We start from the raw sequence: 23035 nt of genomic DNA, 5'->3' as shown, positions 1-23035 counted from the left end.
GTTTTTTTGTGTGTAATTTTTAATATCTGCACCCAAATAACAATACCAATGAATCCTTAAGTGACATTTTTAATTGTTAAAGGAACATGACAGGGGGTCTACAAGTATTTGCTCTATAATGTATGTTTTTTTAGGACAATTTTCCATTGCTTGCTGCAGATTTGGAGCGGCTGTGGCTTAGGCGGTAGAGTCCAGTAATGCCAAATGTACCTACATGTTAAAGACCATTCATTCAATGTCCGTAACCACTTGTCCTTGCAAGGGTCGCGGGGGTGCTGGAGGCAATTCCAGCTGTCATTGGCTGGAAGGTGGGGTACACCCTGGACAGGTTGCAAGACTATCGCAGGGCCGACACCCCGGAGACCCCGAAACGAACTCACGCAGACAAGTGGAGAACATGCAAACTCCGCACAGAAGGGCCCTGGGCCATGGACCAAACCCTATTCCAACCCTCTCGCTGTGAGGCAACAGTGCTAACCACGACGCCACCGTGCCGCTGTTTCTACCACACCATTAAAACTGACAGAGATCAAACCTGTTGTTTGAGAAAAGACACTCCACTTAAAAATCTAATCTGCTGCTGAGGCTGCAACTTTATTTTTTACTTATGGCCTGACCTACTCTGCAGCAAAATGTTGTTTTTATGTTGACTCATTCAAATCTAAATATTCATTCACACAGGGAGAAACACTGAAAACTGGGACTTTTAAAAATAAAGTTGTTGGTATGAGGCAGTTCGTTATTGTTATGGATTGCAACCCAGCCTGCAATGGTAAATATGCAGAGGAATAGTTTCAAAACTCATGTCTGTGGGAAGCTGGACTTAAAAGACAGACACAGACAGAGAGACAGACAGACATAGACCAACTGAAAGCTGGGGGACACATGTTGATCAAAGAGTCCACCTTGTTTAATTTCTACTGGCTAACAATAGGTTTGCTCCATTGAAACTAATGGTAAAACCACAGACCCTTTTTAACAGTATCCATGGATGAAGATAAAGCACAGGCGGGATGCTTGTGTTTGTTGTTCCACTTGAAAAACTTTTCATATAGCAACCTTTCAAACTGCAAGAACAGTTGGAAAAAAAAAAGGCTTAATACACCAATGCAAAAACAAGAAAGCCTCTTTGCACTAAAACTACATTTGCTTTTTCAACACCTTACATCACAGGAGGCAACACAACAACAAGCCGAGGTCCCATTTACACCAGTTTGTCAAACGAAAAGCTTCGTGTCACCACTGTCCTTAGCTGAATCTCTGCTGTCAGTGACCCTGACCCCATTTACAGCTTCCTTGTCCTGCTCATCCACACTGCCACTGTGACCCACGAAAACAGAGCAGCAACACCTCCTTTTTACTGCTGCTGTGTAATCACCCCACAAGCAAGCAAGCAAGCAAGCAAGCAAGCATGCACGCACGCACACACGCACGCACGCACGCACAGTTCCCTGGAGAGGTTACCACCCAGTACTGTTTACCAAGACTCTCGCATTCCCTGCCAGCCTCTTAGCCGAGCACAGTGTCAAGTTCCAGTATGTTTAACCGTGTAGAAGAAAAAAAAAAACACTGACAGGGAGGGAGAGAGAAACTAATTTATGCAAGTGGACCTCTATGAATCAGCCCACGTCTTCATGCTAAAACACCACGCTGTGCGTCACATCACACCTAGAAGGTCATGCACAGCGGGGGAAGACTTTCAAGAAAAAAGCATATGGGCACAATTTCAAAATCAGAGCTACAACACATTAAAATTTCATAATTGCTTGACAGAATGTTAAAAATAAGTGGTTACACTTATTCTAATGGTCGATTGTTAGATTAATGCTGCTTTTCAAGCATTAGCTGTGCTTTAGTAGCCAGCCCTCTGCCTGCTTTATTAGATTTATCAGCATGGCTGGAACAGCTAATGCTGAAATTCCTCTTTGGATAATGTACTGTTAAATTGCAGTTTATTTGAACTATGTGGCAGGGTGGGGGGTTGTGTTAGAGGGGGGCACATACATAAAATAATAACGTTTTCAGACTCACATGTAGCCTGGTTCTCTGCAAAAATAAGGACATTATTAATAGCCGCATTGTTTATTTATTATTCAGTGTAAAAATAAATCAATGATGAGATGAGATGAGGCTTTATTAATCTGCCATCGGGGAAATTCACGTTACAGCCGGAAAAAAAGGTGACTGAGAGCTCTGTAAGGATAAAATGACACAAAAAATCTGATAAAACTATACTATTGCTAGAATAAATAAAACAAGTGAAATCTTGATACACTTTTTACTATAAAGATACTGTATGTCCATTATTGATAGTTGCACAGGATAACTATAATACCCATGGTTTGTTGTATTTTTTACGTAAAATTATAGAAATACATAAACAAACTAATTGAATTCTAATATGAAACATGCCATCAGTTTAGTTTGAATCAGGTGAGAACAGTCACTGATATCACGCCTCCAGTTCATGATAAACATCAGCAGGGGCGTAGCACCAAATTCTGGGTCCTGTGCATGAGCAGTCTCTGTGGGCACCCTACCTTTCCTTCCGATATGTCTATTTTTATCTATTTATTTATTTTCTACAAAGTCCTTTCTTTCTTTTGGGTTTTTGGGTTTTGGATGGGGTTGGGTTTTTTTGGAAGCCAAATTTCCCTTCCTTGGTGAAAGACCTGACAGTGTACCCTGATGCTCCAGCAGCATTAGCACTCACTCCCTGTACTCTAGCTGTGTTGAGGGTCAACCTCTAGTGTATGGGAAAGTTCAGTCTTTTAAATGATTTATTTCTGAAACTTAGTTTAGTTATGGCACTTATTACTCAAAAATAACAATTTTAAAGACCCCTTTCACATTATGGCTCTGGACAATCAGTCCCGATTTCCCCTCACTACAACGCCCCTGAACAATCGTTCAGTTAAAGTGAGGTTTCTTTTTGACTAATAAATCAGAAATTCACAAAGAATTCATGAAGAAAAAGTTACAAAATGAGCAAAAGTCCAAGTTTGTCCTCGGGCCCTGCTGCTGATCAACATGTCTCCCTGTACTATAAAGTTGCCTATTCTGGTTTTCCTTTAGTTGGCCCAGATTACATTTTCAGTCGTAACAAGCAACAGTTCACCTGAAGAGGACTGAGGGCATGTTTACACCGAGCAGGATCACACAGTTTTACCCTAAGACCATGTCCACTCTTCCGCGGATAAACTTTAAAAACAAACTTTAGTTCTCTCTCCGTTTTGGCCTTGCTATTGTTTTTGTGTTGTTATGTGCACTGCATACAGAAAAAGCACCTCTGAATGCCAGTGAGAAAACAGTAATAATTTGAGAATCAACATTAGTGGACTATGGACTACTTTCTTCTTATTTTACCACAGGGGCAGATGAGAACTGTGTCATTCAAACCTGTGTGGATGTAGATTAACAGACTGTATGTGTGATCGCACCCCACCATGTCACCCTCATCCGCTTTGTTACTGTATGTTGTTAGAGGTTCCTTTTTTAGGAATGAGGTTCCTTGCCTCTGGGTGGGCGGCTGTTGACCTGTCAGCATCCTGCTGATTATCAGGGCACACAAGGAGAGGAGCACAACACAAAATGACATGACACAGCTAAGACACCACGCAATGCAGCGCATCACAATCGAGCATAAAACAGTGGAACGCAGTGTAAAACAATACAAACCAACATGACAACACATCACAACATGGAGGTACAAAAAAGAGCACAAGCATCAGTAAAACACATCAGGGCTGTTCTGAGTCAGAACAGGCCTGCAGTCATTACTGAAAGTGGTGGAAGCTGCAATTGGTGTCAAATGCTGTTTACTTGCTATTTTCACGGAAAGTGACATTTTCAGGGAGTGAGTTCAAGAGTGAACACACATCAGTGTGGCATTTGAGGTAATTGGCAACAGGGGCACTGAGTGTGTTCTGAGTCCCTTTGTTTTATTCTTCACTGGGGCTGCAGCTCAGCAGCAAAGATCAATTTTTTTTTCACTGTCAAACCGAAAGGTTTGCTTCTTTAGAAACATATTGTCTTAAAACAAACCCAGAGTCTGCTCTCAGTCAAATTAAACCAATATTACATAACACTGCCTTTCAAGGTCCTTATGGGATTCATGTATTTTCTTGTAATTTAATTAAACTAGCATTAGTCAGAAGTCAAACTGGCCCATTTATAGCTGTGTGGTTTATGACGGTGGTTCCCAGCTTGACCAGTCACAGGGTCCAGATTTCTCCTTACTCATTAGTTAATGGTCTACACATTTTAAATGAGCAAATCTTCATTTTACTGGCACACATTGGCTTAGAGCACAAATAAATAAAACATCCTGCAAGGATAAACATACATGGTACAATAGCTGTAATTCACAATAAAGTGCGTTTCTTTTTTTTTTTTTTTTTTACAAATCTGACACTTTCTCGAGTCAGTTGCGGTCCATTCAGAACGGACCCACGACCCACTGGCTGATAACATTCAGTCATATTCATGCAGGTGCATAGCACGGCCATTATAACCTGACACTACCCACTATCACTTAGCCGATTTGCTGTTACAGCTCCTTCCTTATGTGCTAAACTTTTTGATAACATGTTAATTTTGTTTGAGACTTATGTTCATGTATGTTTATTAGGAGAGGATTAGTTCTCTAAGTAGGATTTTCCTTGATGCCCAGATACTTCTAGTACTCCCTCCAACAGTCTTTACTGCCAATGATGGCAGTCAGTGATCCATTCCTTGATTTGTTTTGAAAACTCCTGCACAAAGTGGAATGAATGAGCTCATAATAAAATTTAAATTGTGATTGAAGTCAGGGTAATTTGGATTATATGCTGCAGCTCACTGTACTGCACTGCATGTACCGTCTTTCCTACATTCCAAAAGGCTTTGTAATCTGACATTTGTTAAAGTGACGTCTCGTTGAAAGCATAAGGTTAGAAACAGCATCTCCTCTGCTGGTCATTGAGCTGCAGGATTCTCTAGATGGGTAGGGCCAAAAGATTCAATTTTATTGCCACAAGTCACGCAGAATTAGAGTCATGAAAGACTTTTTCAGCAATGTTGACTCTTAAACTGCAATCGACACAGGAAACTTCAATTCTAACACTCATTTGTAAAACACAGATGTTTAGAAGTTCAACAGCCAATTCATTAATGGTTAAAACTGTAAACCAACAAAAATTAGCCTTGGCTAGAAGCTCCATATGCAATACATCAGTAAATGGTTTTCAAACTTGCTACTATGTTCACGGCATTGTCCCTTTCAAATAAACTAATAAATAAATAAAATAAAATACAATAACCAGCATAAACTTTTTGGCATTTTTTTCTTTCTTTTTATCTTTCCTGTCACCTTTACAATGTCAAAACAAAAATGCCCCACAATACCACACTAGACTATCTCACTGAAAAATAAAAAGCTGAAATGTTTCTGCATTTTACTCCTCTGTGTTAAACCACAAAACCAAAAAGTAAAATTAAAAGTGCATTCTGTTTTGATTTAGTTGGGCAAAATGTATTTTTCTTCTGCCTTGCGTAACACTCCTCCTGAGCTGACATTACTTACTGATAATGTCCTCATTTCTAGTATAACCTGCTGTGCCTCAGTTTATGTTACTTCGCAGCGGGCATTCAAAAATGCATTCACACATTAAATCATAATTTCCTCGGTTTTAAATAATAAGAACAGAATGGTGTTTGAGAAGAGCCAGGAGGACCAGAGTGATCATCTTTGGCTTCGAAAACCTCAAAAATCAAGGCTCTACACTCTCTACAAGGGCACCACAGGAGTCTCATGACGGCCAAGGAGAATGAAAGAGAGCCAAGAGAGTTCAACATGACGTAGCAGAGATAGTGGTACAGACGCACACACACTGTATACAGAGGACTTCTACTCAATAATCTACTTACTTAATCCTTGCTATTCATAAGAGGGTTTGTATGTGAGTGTTGCAGATCTGTTGTACTTCCACTTCAGCAGGTTATAATCATTTCCATATGCCCTCTAATCATTCTGCCTCACTCCCACTCAGAAGACGTTTTGCAGAATGTGCACCATGAGGCTGGCATGTTAACGAACGTGGGATAAACAAGCAACCAACAAACATGGGAGTCATTATTATGAATTATTAGGTAGAATTTATGCGGTCTTGTTTTTAATGACATGTAACCTTGAGGCTTGTCCGTTCTCAATTCCCAATCATGCACAGTCGTTTTAATACATACGCACACACAGTCTGTAGAGGGCAATGCTCCTGACAGCTTATCAGGGCAGGAATTCACAGGTCCTTGGACATGCGAAATGCACTGAAGAGATATCACATTAAGAGATTTAACCCTCTCACAACCGACCTTCACTGTATAGTCACAATTTGGGCAATAACAGAGTTCTTTGTCAATGTGAGACCCACAATGATTTGTAGAAAGCTGCTCGTGCTGTCATCCCTTCCACCATGTTTGATCAGGCACTCCACTGTTTGAAGCACTTACTATATCAATAGCTCTTGTTAGAAGGGGCTGTAGTTCTTCAGTTTGATCAACAGGTGTCAGAGAGCACTTCTGTTTCATATCTGGGATTGAGCTCAGGAATCCCACTGTGAAAAGCCAGCTGGTCTTTGATCACTTATTCATTCTGATCCAGAGCTAAAGAATAATCAGTGTTGTGAAAAATGGGACACGGGCCTGGTTACAGGCTCTGTGGAGCTCCTGATAGTGTCCAGGGAGCTAGAGATGTACAGAAATATTTGTGTTTGGCTTGTGTGTATGAGGACTTTGGGTACAACTTGCCAAAATATCTGGTTATTTTAGAATGAAGTCTGGTTTTAAGCAAAACTTCCCTTCCAGAAACTAAATAAAATGATTTGGCTGGCTAGTTTGGGGACCCAAATGACCCCTTTTGATTTGTAATAATGGCAGGAAAAAGTATTTTTCTCATGTTATACTAAACAAAAAAGTACACATTTGTTTTTACTCCCATTTTTCACAGGATTAATTTAAAGATCTATGACTTTTCCATGCACTCAACAGATGAAACAGCATCATTACTACATAGGTGTGTCTCTACATTCAGCATCTTCACCTGAGACAAGTCATCTGGACAGCTGATGCAACAAGAGCTTTGCACAGCAAAGAAATTTCCGCAGAAACCATTAAAAACCATTTCATCTGCATGCTCATCGCCTCACCAAGGTCTTCACCTGACAGCAGTTTGCCACATGTTTTTATGTCCTTTAAAGTCTTTTGAGACTTACATATTTGGTACAAGATCACTGATTATAACTGGCTGAACACATGCCGGATGCCTCAAGACTCATTGGAAAAATGTGAATTTGGAACTGTTTTCTTTTCCTCAAAGTTCAAACACAAGACTTGAATACAAATGTTCTAAATATTTCATTTTTATCTGGCTGCAAATCAGTCAGAAATACACCAAGTGCCCAGCCGGCTCTGTCCTGAGTGGTGGTCCAAAACAACACACACTGTTACAAAAAAAGATCTTAGGAAGCTCTGCAGTCATTTAAATGTTTTTGTTCTAAATGTCTCAACATTATCTCCAGCACAGTAGCTAAAATATGCTTATTACAGGCAGAACTGCTTACAACTTACACCCTTCATGCAATTCCAGCAGATTTTTTGGCCTCTACAAACATCAAAGCATCTCTTTCGGTGCCAGCTGGACAGTAACAGCAGTGGTGGGATTGCTGTGTGTGTTGGTGTGCATGCATGTGCGTGTGTGTGTGTGTGCTGGGGAGTGGGAGACTTGGATTAAGGCCCAGCCATTGGCATATTTGTGTTGATAAAAACATCTTCACACACCTTTTTCTCTGGATGCTGTGACATTTATCCAGAAGTGGTGGTGTTGTTGTCCAGAACAGTCCTCACTATGGGACAGAAATGTCTGCTGCAAGGTGGCTACACTGGCCAATCCATGTGAATCCCCAAAACACTCCTGACTACTCATTTTTCCAACAGGATGTCTGAGGACGGCACTTTCTGTACCCGCTGGACACAATCTGAGCTCTGTGGGTGAGTCTGGCTCTGGACGTGTAGCACCTTGGATTTATTATCCAAAAGGAATGCTCTGTTTTTATCTAACATTCTTGCATTGAAGTCTACTCTACATTTAATTTGTCTAACATAGAATAAGCAATTATTTAACCGAAAGGTGATGAGGGAGACTTATGGTTGAATGGGGATAACACTTACATCTGTTTTATTAATTATCTGAGATACAGTGTTGTCTTTGCGACTATATAGATAATCTGAGTGCTATCTTAACCTGTGTAGACGATAAAGTAGGAGTCCACAGTAACGTCTGTCTGTGTGTGTAAGACAGCATCGTGTAGTTTTTAGAGGACAGCTGGTGTCGCCCATCAAGATACAGAAGCAGCTGGGACTCCTGGTGGCAACCAAATATGCTAATTAAAAATTGAAAATGTGAAAGGCTACAATTTTAATGAGATGTGAATCATTATTGAGACATTTAATAATCCCAGGAAATACATTAAGCAACAAAATCACAATTTGGACAAAGCACTCAGTGGAGTGATCAGTTTCTATTTGGTGGTGGCTAAAGGTTAATTACTGTTTGGTTGAAGCACTTTGGATGCATTCGAAAGGACTTCATAAAAACACATTTGTGTTTCTGGTACGGAGTAGTTTGTCATGTATTAATACCTCTATGCTTTCTCCTTTAATGTGCTATTGTTGACATGTTCATTTTTTTCACATTTTCAATGACAAATGAATCACATAATTATCAGAATTGGTAATCTAGTTTTATCTAGTATATTTGTAATACTCGATTATTGAGTAGGGTTTGTCTACCGCAGGGCCTCTTCTAGGATCTGAGGACATGGGTGGCTCCAGGGAGATCCCCTTTTTTTGATGACCAATATTTTGATTGTTTTTTTTAATGCACTAAATCTTATTTAACTTTAAATTAGTTTTTTACACACTGATTATTCATTGTTATAAGAAAACATTTAGTTGTTTTTAGTAATTGGTATTGTACATAATACTTAGCAAATGCTGTCATCAAAAACATACTAACTGGACTTGGGAAAATGGGAATATGTCTGTACATTTATTCATGTACAAGTATCAATGGGGGCGGCATGGTGGCCTCGTGGTTAGCACTGGTTATATTTGAATCTGGGGCTATTTATAAAACATTCAAGGCTGGGGCCTCAGATGCTTGGGCTTAATAGTGCCTGATTATTTCTCTTTATACATTCATAAGATGGTCGATGATGGAGATCTGCCATTTGGCACAATAATAAGAAAAAAGTAACCTTATTATTCAAGATTTATGACCCTAATTAGCTACATGGTGGAGCTATGATTAAAGAGCATGCCCATATTCTGAAAACTGACCAATCTAAGCACAGTTATGTAGTGTTCACTTGTGTAGTTATTGTGATAAAATCGGTTTTGCTGGGCATTGCTCTGGAGTTGCACCAATGCCTGCACAACTTAAGAAAAAAATGTTTATGTCTTAAGGATTTCAAAATGTTGAGTCAAATCCTTTCACTGAATCTCTTTAATAATGTTTTTCATCAGTAAAAAGCTACTTGGACTCTTGAAAGGATAAGTTTTTACAAAAATATTAAAGAGCCTGAATATCAAGAATTTTGAATGAATCAGGCTGATTAGACCTGCAGGTTTAAGTCAGGCGGAGCTTTGATCGATTCACTAGACTCAATGTAATGATAAGAATAATGAAGATGAGAGCATCCTGGGATTAATGTGTTGACCATGAACCATTAAAATAGTTATGAAAATGAATAGTAAAGATGTCTTTTACAACAAAACTACCAGAGGAGTGAAAGAGATTTGAATGAATCACGATGTATCCATGACCACAGAGTTCTGATCGGTCCCAGTGAGCAGAAACACTTGTGTGGGTGGACCAGTGTGTAGAGGCTGTTGAAAAAAGTTCACAAAATCTAGTTTGTCTGGAAATTAGGGAAGCACTCAGAATGATAAGAAAAATCTTGAGTTACTGAGTAATGAGTTAAGAACAAATTAACTGCTAATTAATGTAATATTAAACAAGAAGTCTGTTGTTGAATTATGGATTATTAAGCAAACTGGCAGATACCAGTTTTTAATCTTCCAAGACATACTGTATACTGATCCCTTTCTTAATGAATCATTTCTTGTCATTTGAATTAGGCACTAAATGGCACACAATCTGTAACAACTGGCGAATAAATACCAAGTGTGCCAGCTGCTTAGGTACATCAATAACACTAATGACGTCACAGGCCTTCACCGTTTGTAAGACTGAATATTGGCACATATCCTATAGCCTTTTTTAATTGACTACAAGTCACAAGAAAAGGTGTAAATAGGTGAATTCAATTTAGCTTCTTCAGTTTTAGGGTCCTGGTACTGTACACGCTGGCCTAGGCTGGAGATATATTTGGCTTTAACTGTGCATTCACATATACATGACGGCAGTAACCTGCATCCATTTGGAGCATTGGTTGTGTGGTAATTAACATTACCTGTTTGCAAGATGCAATAGGTAAATGGACTTCAGAGGCAGTTTAACATACTCACCATTCTGCTTTTTTTTTTTTTTTTTAAACCATCTACTATAGTGCCACTCTGGCAAGTATGTAAACAGGCAAATATGTTAACAATAAGGTTGGAAATGTGAATAGAACGGAGCCATTGAAAATGTTATTAGTAACACCTGTGCTTTTCCTGCAATGATATATATACATACATATACGAAAAGTAATGCAACAGAATTTGTCTATAGACCACATAATCAGGGAGGGTACAATCACCTGACTGATGCACTGATGAGAGTAAGGAAGAAAGTAGTATAAAGAGCCAAAGTCTACATACAACAAACACAAAACTTTTGCCCAGGAGACAGGTGTCCGTGTCCTGCCTGAAACCATGTGAACTTTGCATTATTTTAAGGTACATCATCACCATGTTTTTGAGGTGATCACACAACCATGTTTCTTTTTCTAAACTCGACCTACGTAACTTAAGTTGCCTAAACCTAACCTACATAACTTTATTTAACACATAACTTCACATTAAGCATATAAGGTGACCACAAAGAACCATCTGTCTTTTCCTAAGTTCACCCAATGTAACTTTACATGAACTTTGGAACTGTTCAGTTAAGTTCCTATGTGTCAGTGCCATTCATTGGATATCATAAAAACTGTTGTATAAGAATACACATTCTTGACCACTCTACCTACTGAATGCACAGAGAATATTGAGAGATAATGACCTTCTCATTTCAATCCGCGTGGAAAAAGCAAACAATTTACATTTAGAAAGAGGGGACTGCAGAATACCAAAATCTTGGACATCATGTTATCACAACACCTAGTACCTCAAGGTCTTCCTCACATGTTCTGTGGTATGACCTTATTCTGAGGCAACAGAATAGATGATGCACCTCAAATACTTGCAACACAACTACTGCAAAGCAAAACTTTGCTTCAAAGGTTAGTGATGGAAAAAACATACAGATATCAAGACTTGAACAGCATGTGCCACAAATTGCTCTCAGCCATACAGAAGCCTTTAACACAAATAAGTCCACCCAACCAGCTGTCACTGAATAAAACTATAGGCCTAATTGCCTGGCACAAAGAACGAGAGGAAACTACCTTCACTTTAAGCGCCATAATCTTGCTCTATTCATTCTCAGTCGCTGTTTAAATTTGTCTTCTGCTGTGTTAAACATCATATTTACATGGATTGTGCAGATGTGTGTGGAGCAGAGGTTATTTTGCTGATTTTCTGAATAAAAGGCAATGTAGAAGACTGTTGTAATTATTATACACACTGCCTATAGAGAGGGTTTTTCAAGCAGGCGATACAATTTAGCTGATGAACAATACCAACAATGTATTATCTGTCTTGCATCAAAGACTACATCAGTTCACTTTTTTGTAATGTAACTTCAGCATTTTTGACAGTTAATGGGGGGAGTAATGGTTAGGCAATGCCTTTCATTGAATATTCAGTTCTTGTCTTGTCTACAGCCTGTGATCCATGTTAATAGCCACATTTGCAAACAATTATGACCAATCATGAACAGAGTTTTTTTTTCATCATGCTGTTTTTATTGAAGGGAGCCACACTGGTGTGTCATAAGCCAGATGCAGAAGTACCATTCTGCAGTGACTCCTCATTTTCTGCCCCTTGTTATCACTGTAAAAATGTCATCAACAAATATATTTGATTGTAATCCGTCAATGAAACATGGACACACAGGCATGTATATGTCATCTAAGAGACACAGCTCAGCAACAAGCAGAATTGGTTACACGATCATGTTGTCTGTTTCATCTCAGACGTGTTGCAGCAGGGTTCGGAAATGGCTGCAGCCACACAGCTGGGCCCGCTGGTGGTCAGCTACAGTTAAGTGGCTTGGGCAACAATCAAGCAGCTGCAGAACAAACCAATACACACAACAAATGAAGGGCTGGCAGTCCCCTGCTTCAAATTCACAGTCAGTTGATGTAGAGTCATCCATCCAGCAAATCTGTTCCCCCCCTAATTAAGTTGAAAAGGGGGAGTGAGAGGGTCATTAAACACTTATTTATTTGGCAAACCACTGATACAGAACGGCAATCGTATTCTTCTCACCAGGTCATATAATTGGTTTGAACAATGATAAGCTTAGCGCCATGCAGAGTGATGGGCAAGGGCACTTGGGGGTGGTGTAAATTGTGCTATGCCTGTGGCACACAAACTTTGATCATTACGTCCTCGGCAGGGAACAGCACTGATGAATACCCGTGTTGACCTCAAAAGCGGCAAACGTGTTTTGGGAGCTGCTGCTGAAGTCAGCTCACACATAATACTTTATTGCTGGAAATGAAAAGAGGATAGGTGTCCTGTGAGAAGTGGCAGTACCGAGTGCGATTGCATCACGAACAAGAAAAAAGAGGAGAGGATTCAATTTGGGAGAAAGTGTATCACACGGGTAGAGTGGCCCTTGTGCTTGTCAGAGATTGGGAGAGAGGAGCGTTAATCATGGCACACAACCCGCACCTCCAGGGCTCCAGCTTTGGCTGTTTGAGCGTTCAGTGGACTGAAATACAGTCTGTGTCACAGAAAAGGTCGATGACATTGTTAGGAGGCCCTTTGAGGACACTGAGCAGGTGCTCTTTATTTGACAAATATAAGACACTGTGCTCCTCTAGACGCTTTTCAGAAAACAATCAGCAAAACAGGTCAAACAATTCACACAAACCAGGTCACACATTATGAAATTTACTGTCATTTGTAGAGCCATTATCGGATAATTAGCAAATTTACCTATAATCCTTAAGATTAGGGCTTAATGAAATGAAACGCCATTTTTTGTACTATTTATGGTTGGCATTATCAGAATTATCAATTCAGTGTCATTCCTTGCAGGATTCAGATTGCCTACACAAGTGATGCAGCGCAATTCTCTCAGTGATAACAGCCTCACAGTTTACTCTTCATTCTATTCACACATGTCAGAGCTTCATTAAGTTACTGCTGATGCACACTGAGCGTCCTAATGCAGCTGTTTCACAGAAGTGTTCAAATCAACAATCACATGTTGGCTTTCATTGTCAAGCAGTCGCAGGAAATGTAATGTTTGTCACCGTGGTTAGCACTAAGTGTGATCATTTATCAAAAATGTATATACAAAAAAAAAAACCCTATTCATTTTCTGCATTTTCTCACATTAGTTCAGTTTAAAGTTTTGCAGGAAAGTAACGGAACATGGAGTAGCCACCATGAGCTGTTAGACGGAAAGTTGCTGGGCTAGGCTGCTCTCATTCACTGTTTTTTGATGTATACCTGCAAAAAGTAATGTACCAGAATTCTGATGTAACCTACGTAGTTGGTAGGTCTGCGATCATGTGACAGGAGTAAAGAAGAAAGTAGTATAAAGAGCGAAAGAATGTGCAAGGAAGTAGGTTAGGGTGATAGATGGGTCAGACTTTCCCTTAGGAGAATGGTATTCATTTCTTGTGTGAAATGAAGTGACCTTTGAGTTATGTAGGTGTTCTTTGTCATGCCATCATCTTATTAGATGTGTGTAAAGTAACAACGCCCGACCATATAAGTCTTTGCAAACCTAACCTATTTACCTTTGCTAAACTCCACCGACATAATTTTATGTAAAGTATATAACATAATACACACGACACCTAACCATAGGCTAATTCTTTTCCTAAACCTAACCTAACACAACCTAATTAATTTGTGGGGTTCTAATTTGTTAGATACCATGCCGTTGAATGTATATTTCCTTAAGATATTAAAAGTTTCTGAAGTGCACATTTGAGGTGAGATTTTTTTCCAAAATGAAAAAAATATAAAGGATGAAAGAAATTTAGTGTTACATTACATCAATTACAACAAAACCACATGAACGCATATCCTAATTGTAAGTGAATTTTTGTGAGCGAATAAGAAAATGAAAGTGAAATTAAGTTTCTATTTATGTTCAAAGTACAGTTTTCATAAATATGCATGAAAAAAATAAAACTGTGAATCTCTAGGCTATCACCTTTTCTGACTGAAACAACATAGCATGTTTCAACACAAACACAGACTATTTCACAACACTGGATGTAGGAGCCTAAATCTTTTTACCCCAGTGTTGCTGCTAATTCATCAATATGGACTTTTTACAAACTGGCATTGCATCCATTGCTATATTGTTAGAGACTTGGTGTTGAATGAGAGATCACTGTATAATCAGGTACAATACTAAAATAGTGATTTTCAAGCCACTCCTAAGCACAACAGACAGCTGCTATGGGATCAATGTGCAGCATCATCATTATTAAAGATGAGGGACTCACGGCAGCCACTTGTCCATGGAGGAGTTTGGAAGTGCTGCAATCAATCCTGATTGGGCTAGACGGGGAGACGAGAAGGATGTCCGCACTTCTGATATTTAAGGGGGGGTCAAGTGCCATCGATCGCATGCTTCCCACGGAGACACAAACCTGTCATAGATAAGACAGATTAAGCTCTCAGTGCCAGCACATGTTTCTCCACTGCCCATCATATCCTCACATCCTGTCTGCAGCATCGGCTCTATGACTCACTTTCCCATGAGTTTTCTGTAGGTCCACCGCTCCTGTGGCATGAACTGCTTAGTGAAGGAAGTATATGAGGGGAATCTGAGACAATGTCAGTGGGAGGATTGAATGTATTCACACAAATTCATAAATATATATATATATATATATATATATATATAAATAAAAAAGTTAGTTGTTGCTTGTTCATTCATGTATGTCAAAACTTCATTGTTCATTTTCCAAAACGAGTATATTTTCTATTGCAAATATATCCTCTTCTCAAATGCTATAGTTGTCAAAGCTGCACTAACCAGAATTTTGGATCAAATAATTATGTGTAATGTGGGAGGAGTTGTTCTTATTGATGAATCCACAGATAACTATAACTCAACTGCAGTTCTCCTCAGCTCTGAGGCACATTTTAGCTTCATTTAGCTTATTCTTTGAGGCTTACAGCCTACAAGAAGGTACTGTTATGGCACAATCTCACTGCTCTTATTAGTCTAAATTCCTCCAGTCACAGCAGGCAGCTGTTGTCAGTTAAGGAAAGCCCTTAACAAATTCAGCTTCAAACAGCAGATAGGCAAACTAATTAGCTTAGTAAAGCATTTAGCAGCCAAAGAGTCAGATATTACCCTTCAGAGTTGGTGGAGTCAAACCAAAGCTTAAAGAAAGAGTGAATATTGGACTCCCCTGGATGGACAGGAACACAACTTAAAAATAATGGTAATGTTGCTCCACATTTGCTGGACGGTTCAAAAGGTACAGACAGAGATGCAACCACAAACAAAACTGTTTAAACTAATTTTAAAAAGCAATCATGATTTTTTAAAAGTGTAATATATTATTATTTGTCTGTTAACTTAAAGTTTATGACTTGGGACTTGACTCAGGACTCAGTCTAAACTTGTGTTTAACTTGGGCATTGAGTGCAAAGACTTGAAACTTGCTAGTGACTTTAAAAACAATGACTTGGTCTCAGCCCTAGAGTATACCATATTTTAGAGATAACTTTATATATTCAGTGAAGTCATGCTAGTTACTGAAATGTGCTGAGTCTTAAACTTAAGAAAATGCATCGCACTGCCAAATAATGCAACTTTACAAAGATTTGCTTTTTCTGCTCTATACTTTCTTGAGTGCCACTACATAGCATACTTCTTACACAAATGGCTTATTATTTCTATTTCAGAGCCCATCTTGCTGACTGTTGTTTGGGCCCAGTGTTTGGAGGGTTTGCGACTCTTTGAAATCAAACATTTACAGGTTTAATTGGCTTTTCCACCAGCGATGGCTTCACAGAGCACCACTATTCTGAAATGAACCATGCTGTGGAGAGGTGGGAATTGGTGTAGACAAAACACAGAGCACTTGGATATGGATATGTGAATTCAGCAAACAGCTGCTCTCCCTCTCATGAAATACTGGCATATATCCAGACTCACAATAAAACACTGTAGACTGCAGGGCCTTCTCACAATCCTCTGTGTATTCTCACTTTTCATCTTCCTCAAATATATACAGTATGAATAGACATATTACAACAAAACTCTCTTTGGGCTTAATTTCCCATATTTGTATGATAACACGTTAAGTCCTGAAATATGTCAGGTTTCTGAAGTGTTGGAACATCCAGTAACTGCACTTTCATGTTGACACAGATTTGCGTCACATGTAAAGGTGAAAAAGTAAAACAGAGAAAAACGCAGTCTTTTATTTTGATGGCTTATAAATCTCCCAATTAGTGCAGCAGCGAGCCTGCGGAGGGATACGTTTTAAGGAGGGAAACAGTCTTCAGATTTTCTGCATAATCACCATGCTGCTCAAGCAAAAATTATCAATGGATTGTACATCAGGCATACAGGTTGGGTTCTTATTCATACATTGGTATACATGGTCACACTTTTTTGTTGATGCAGATGTAAGTTGACTTTATGTATAATTGTGCAGTTGGATTTGAAATTGCTATTGTAAATAATGAAATATATGAAAATATAACTTGTATTTCAATATTTGCATGTTTTATGATGATAAATTGTAGTTGATCCCTTTTCTGCAGAGCATTAATTGGTGAGTTAGTTTACCACATTTGCTGTTTCTGCTTCTACCTGCCACCACCAAGCTTTGGTCCATTAATCTTTACTTTTTTTTTTTTTTTAAATATTTTGTGACATTCACATCATGGCCAGCAGATGTCAGAAGTGTTCCTCAATCTGGGTGTTCCTCCGAGCACTGAGATCACATTATTGTCATCAAGCTTGTTTCCTTGCACATTTTACATGTAGTATGAATGTTCAGTCACACAATACAGACACAAGCAAGAATTGTTTTTTCAGTGTGTGAAGGCTGTCAGGTGTGTAAATAACTAATTTAAACAAGTAGATTTCCATTGTGTGTGTGTGGTGGTAATTTAGCAATTAATGGAGAATGGGTGCAGAACAAAGTGAGTGCAGATACATGCAGTACTCCAGCTGTGCACCAGATAAAAATGCAGATGTGGTGAATGAATCGGCTATGGAGGAGCGGCGCAGATCGACAGGACAGAAAAAGAAGAGAGCAGTCATGGAGGAAGGCGGACTCTGACAGGGGCAGATAGACAAGCAGGCAGACAGACAAATAGACTGACAATCAGGCAGGCTGCGAGCATACAAATAAACATGAGTACCTGTACTGTATGGATAATGACATGGTTTTAGAGATGAAAGCAGAAACAATGCAAATAGCCCTCACTCTCAGCAGTTACCATGACGACCAACCACCTGAACTTGGAGGTAAGTCCCAGGAGAGGTCTGACAGGAGGGGGAGGCGGGACAAGGGAGACGTGTGTGTCCTGGTTTTACAGTTTGCCAAGTCCTCCATGTATCTCCTCGCTACACACAAGTAAGCCTAGTGTTGTGCAATGGTGGCTCCACTGGGAAGCTGGAAACAGCTACCTAGAAAAAGTCAATATCAAACGTGCTCAGACTTTTAATTGTATGTCCCCCCTCCTCACCAAACATTTTTTATTTATTGAAAGCCTTCATGTGGTCTCTCGCACTTGTCAGCTAGCCGCCACGCCTCTCCATGTGCCACACATGTAATGGATTCTCTTTGATATGGCTGAACTCGAGTTGCCCGAACCCAGAGTGTGATCAGGTACCCGCTCTGAACCCCCAGACTGCCTGCATTTTGAAGGCTGACTAATGTCGTGGGTGGTGGCAAATCCTGCAGAAATTTTCACTTCCAGGGAATTGGGTTACAACTACTGATTTAAAAAAAATGTAAACTCTCACACCGTCAGCGTTGCACCAGCTGAACAGCCTCTATCAGAGGATATTCAGAGCCAGGAAAGACTTTTTATTTGATTTTGTTTGCTGCTTGTGTTGATGGCCACGAAGGAAGTCTATTCTCAAAATGCCTTTTGTTTTGGAGGAGCAGACAAAGCAAACTTTATCATCTCTGAGCAGAGGCAAAACTGTGAAGTCTGCTGTGTCAGTCACGGAAAATGTGTCTTTAAAACCATCTAGCAACAAAACTGACTGCAAAAATCTTTCTTTTTTTAAATTAAGAATGATTGTGTTTTATTGGAAGATATAACATAGCAAATAAAAAACTGTACTCGGAACAAAGGGGCTATTATAGCCTATATTCTAAATTTATATCTTTTATATTAAGTTTATAGTTTATAAAATTAATGGCCATGTTAACAAGATTCCCTCCTCCCTCATTCATGCAGCCACACACTTTGATATTATGCAAATGCATACAGTGAGTATCACCGCATGCAACTACTGTACATTGTCCCCCTGGCAGCGGATCTCATGCAAAATTTGTATTTTAGGTATAGCAATTAATTTCCAGGCTGCACCTATCGTTAGGAAGCTAAGTTTTAATTACTCATTTCAGGCCAGTTATGGTTGGAGCCCCAGCACACTGAAGATAATTTGCCTTTTCGTTAATCTTGAGGGGAAGGGGGGAGAGGAGGACGGCTTTTTACAGCAGCTACAGTGGCAAGTGCAGGCGATTTTTGTGACAATCAGACCATAATTATGTGTGGGGACGCAGCCAGGCGCAACATGGCCCGATGTCATTAACTTGCAGCCCACCTCAGACTGAGAGGGGCTGGGGGATTGTCATTATTTTCTATTATTCTGAGAGGAACACAAATCCAAATGAGCACAGATTAAAAAAAAAAAAAAATGTAACTAAGCTTGATGCCACAGGCTTAGCCAGCTGTTTGACATTCAGCAGTTAAACCTTGCTGTAGTGAAAAGACTGGGGTCACAGGGATAATATTGCTTGAAGAACAACGTGAAATTTCATTAGGTCTGCTAATGCCTCCCTGACATTAGTGATAAATCCTTCGGCTGCTTACTAATGGATGCTAAGGAAGTGGATATCTACGGCCTGTGGTAAGTGTACCATGTCCGATGGCAGGTAGTTGAGGGATTTGAATTCAGAGCCGTGTGCAACAGAAACATGTTGCACACAGAATGCGACTGCAACAGCAACAGCAACAGCTTCACCTTATCAGAAAACAAGATACTGAGGCAATGAGACTTTCTTCAGGATCTATTCTTGTGCTTTGCGATGTTGTTACTACACTGCATCGTAAACAGTGAGAAACACATCTACAAATCCAGTTTGAGCTAGAAACTTCCTTATATCCTACTGCTGTTCCTTCCAGGATTCAGGAGGGGCCGTCTTGTACAGTATTCATGACAGACATTTGGAATTATGGATGAATATTTCATGGCCTGATGGATTGGGATCCAGCTCGAGATGCTGTTGGCAGTGGATACCATTCATGCTATCACACTGCCTTGATACGCCTCCTCCCCTTGAAATGTCAATGTGAAGCGATCTGAGATTTCGTCGATGTTTCCTGAAAAGGAAAACTAAGAAATCGAAACAGGGAGAGGCAGAGTGATTGTCTTACCAATAAGTGCTGATACATATTTTAATCTAATGCATGTTTCAGAAGTCAAGGGCAGTGGCAGTCATGTTGTGAGATGGAGGGGAGGATCTAAAACCACTACTATCTGAACTCTTGGTGTGCTATACCTTACGCTGCACTGGTCATCTGTGGGACAGAGGAGGAGGCGGATCCAACAGGCAGATTCGCCTCCTCCAACACCCTGCTGAGCTGCCGCTGTGGAAACACCACTCTGCACCAAGTGGGGCTGGGTGTCTGATATCACTGACATATATCATAGCAGGTGTCTGAGGCCATCTTTTACCTGGCCCTGAGGGTTTTTACCTTGCTTTGTCATCCTTCGGATTTCTTCCCTTTCCACTCGTTTACTCCACTTCACACACTGAAGCTGCTGTGGAGGTAGAAACCTCCAGACTGCAGCCTACAGCTGAATGAAGGAGAACACACGGACAGGGTTTGGAATTATTGGCTTAATTAGACCTACAGGGAGTCCAGATTGAATGATTTGCCAGAGTGATGATACTAATGCACAGGTGTGAGGAGTCCACTGAAGCATACATGCACCTAAAAAACACAGTTTTATACGGACATCTGCCATCTGGGTTCACGGAGCTCCTGCCTTCCGTTTAAGGAGGGCATGAGGGAATATTGTTATTCTTTATGTAAAATTAATGGTGCATTAGTTTCTCAATGGGAAAATAAATGGAGCATTTGAATGCTGACCTGTGTTGGACTACATGGGCCGGAATTTGGTTTAGTTAATTAGGATTCCCTCTAGCTGACGCCTGATGTCAGCTCGTCTTCAAGGGGAGCAACACTTAAATCACACAGTTGAACAAACAGTTATAGACATCATGTAGATTTAAACACCAAATTATATACAATAAAACTTAATCAAACCATTACAACTGCAAACAAAAACAATCAGCATTTGTTCATACAGTTAATTGCAGTAAGTGCTCTTTTTATGTCTTTGAAAGCGGCTTTTAGATGAAAATGTTAATGGCATCATGGACCAGCAAACGGCTGAAAAATATATCATCCTTCTTTTGTTTTCTCAAAACAATAATACTACAGAGGAGACACAGGGGATTTAAATGTGTCCTTGGTGATATCTTGTTGGTATTTATATACATATATTTTTTAACTATTTACTTATTACATTACAATAATTTATTATTATCATTATTATGACTATTATTATTAACTCATATTATTAAATGTGGAGAGAGGAGGGCTTAGGGAAGGGGAGGGAGCTCAAGGTGAATGTAATTAAAAAAAAAAAAACTCAAACTATCACACAATGTTAAAGTCCTGTTATGACATTCAATCCAGATATGAACAAAATAATGCAATACCTACCCTGCTATAAGCGACACTTTGTAACTATATTTGATATGAATGAGAAAAATTGGACTTCAGATCCTATTTAGATCAAAATGTTATGTGACACTGAAATGATAAAAGGTGAGGTGATGGTGCTACAGATAAGGAAATCTCCAGCAGCAAGGTGAATTTTAGAGTCTCCCTCTTAACTAGAAAAGTTCTAAATTTAAGGTGCTTCTGTTGTACCTCTGTTTCTTTGAGCAGGATATTAAAGCTCCTCCAGCCTGCTGTTGTAAAGTTAACTCTGAAATCTGACATTATGGTGAAAGGAGGGAAGAATTTTTTTTATTTTTTTTAGAATTTTTTTCCCACTGAGAAGTCAGTTTCATATCATTAATTATATGACACATTGCCAGTTTGCACTGCAGGTAACCTGTAGCAGATAAATGAAATCGACTGTAGAGGAAGTCAGCATGTTGGAGGGTAAATTATGTGGGTGGAGGTACTGATTAAATCTGGGTGATTCTGTATAATGGCACACAGTCAGCATCATTATCATAATGACTAATGATATGTAACCATTGCGCTTGAGTCCAAGGGCGTAGGTTTAGTTTCAATATTAAGAGGGACAAATATAAAATAGAGGGTTTGGGGGTCCTCTGCCAGTAAGTTTTGAGCATTAAACACTTCAAACACACACATTTCCTGCATTATGGTGAATTTCTATGCAATAAATTGTGCCTTTACAATACCATACTGGCACAATACTCAAGTCAAAAATAAGACAAAAAAAACAATACTTGGCATCTGTGTATTAATATGATATTGCCTTTCAAAAATATGGCTATACTATGCAGTATCAAATTTTCCCCCATCTGCAGTAAGAGTCCAGGCTGCAAAGCAATTTGCTTGTAACACAGATTCTTTGATATCTCAGGGGGCCACATATGAAACGGGAGATTTGGGGATCCTCTGACAGAAACTTTTTAGCTTCAAACACTTGAGTTCTTCATCCTGGCTAATTTATTTGCACCAATTTTCACTTTTTCTGAATCAATCTATGGTTTAAATGTCTTTAATTTTATCAAAATGAAAGTCCTCTGTTAGTTTTCTATCGAGGGGGTACAAAAGCACATGTTCTAGATATTAAAGCATGCACGCACCACAGCTTAAAACATTACATATGCTATATTTACATCTCCTGTCCTGTTAACATTTACCTCAGCAGTCCAAAGGACATTTGTAATCATAGTTTACCACCTGCGCGTGTTTACTTTGAACGTAAAACAATAAAAAAAACAAATATTGCAATACAGTTTATCATAACACAAACACAAGAAAAATCTATGATTGTTTCAAAAGCTAAAAAACACTGACCATTAGGCAGAAGCAGCCAGCACTCCAAAGATGAATCATTTCCTATAATTTTCTGATACAGTCTGACAAATATCTCCTTTTATTTCACATAATAGTAAGGGCAAGGTTATGTGTTTTTCCCTGAAACCTCTCTCCTATATCAGCTGCAGAGAGATCCACAGCAATAGTGTGGATAATGCGGAGATAGTATTTTTGACCTTGAAGAATAACTAAATGTTTTATTTGGACCTCCGTCATTCTTTGATCCGGGTACACACCGCCACACAGGCTTTGCCCCAAGTCCATGCTCTATGAAAGACGGCGTATAATGTTTCTGAGGCTTCTTTGATGAAGATGACTTTAGAGTCACACGAGT

The 23035-nt window shown here is 39.4% G+C and overlaps 1 long non-coding RNA gene across 1 annotated transcript in view; it reads right to left on the bottom strand.

The window, feature by feature from the left end:
• Positions 1 to 12171: 12171 nt before the first annotated feature.
• The window catches only part of LOC148187703 (uncharacterized), a 122025-nt gene continuing 111161 nt past the window's right edge, over positions 12172 to 23035 (bottom strand). Inside the window, exon 5 of the long non-coding RNA XR_015778551.1 lies at positions 12172 to 14984. This is a non-coding gene — a long non-coding RNA (uncharacterized LOC148187703). The remainder of the gene's footprint in view (positions 14985 to 23035) is intronic.

Source organism: Plectropomus leopardus, chromosome 13 (genome assembly GCF_026936395.1).
Source record: "Plectropomus leopardus strain MGB_pleo_1.0 chromosome 13, ASM2693639v1, whole genome shotgun sequence".
In the NCBI taxonomy this organism is placed as follows: Eukaryota; Metazoa; Chordata; class Actinopteri; order Perciformes; family Serranidae; genus Plectropomus; species Plectropomus leopardus.
Note: the sequence above shows the minus strand (reverse complement) of the source record. Positions and strands in the feature narration are given on the sequence as shown.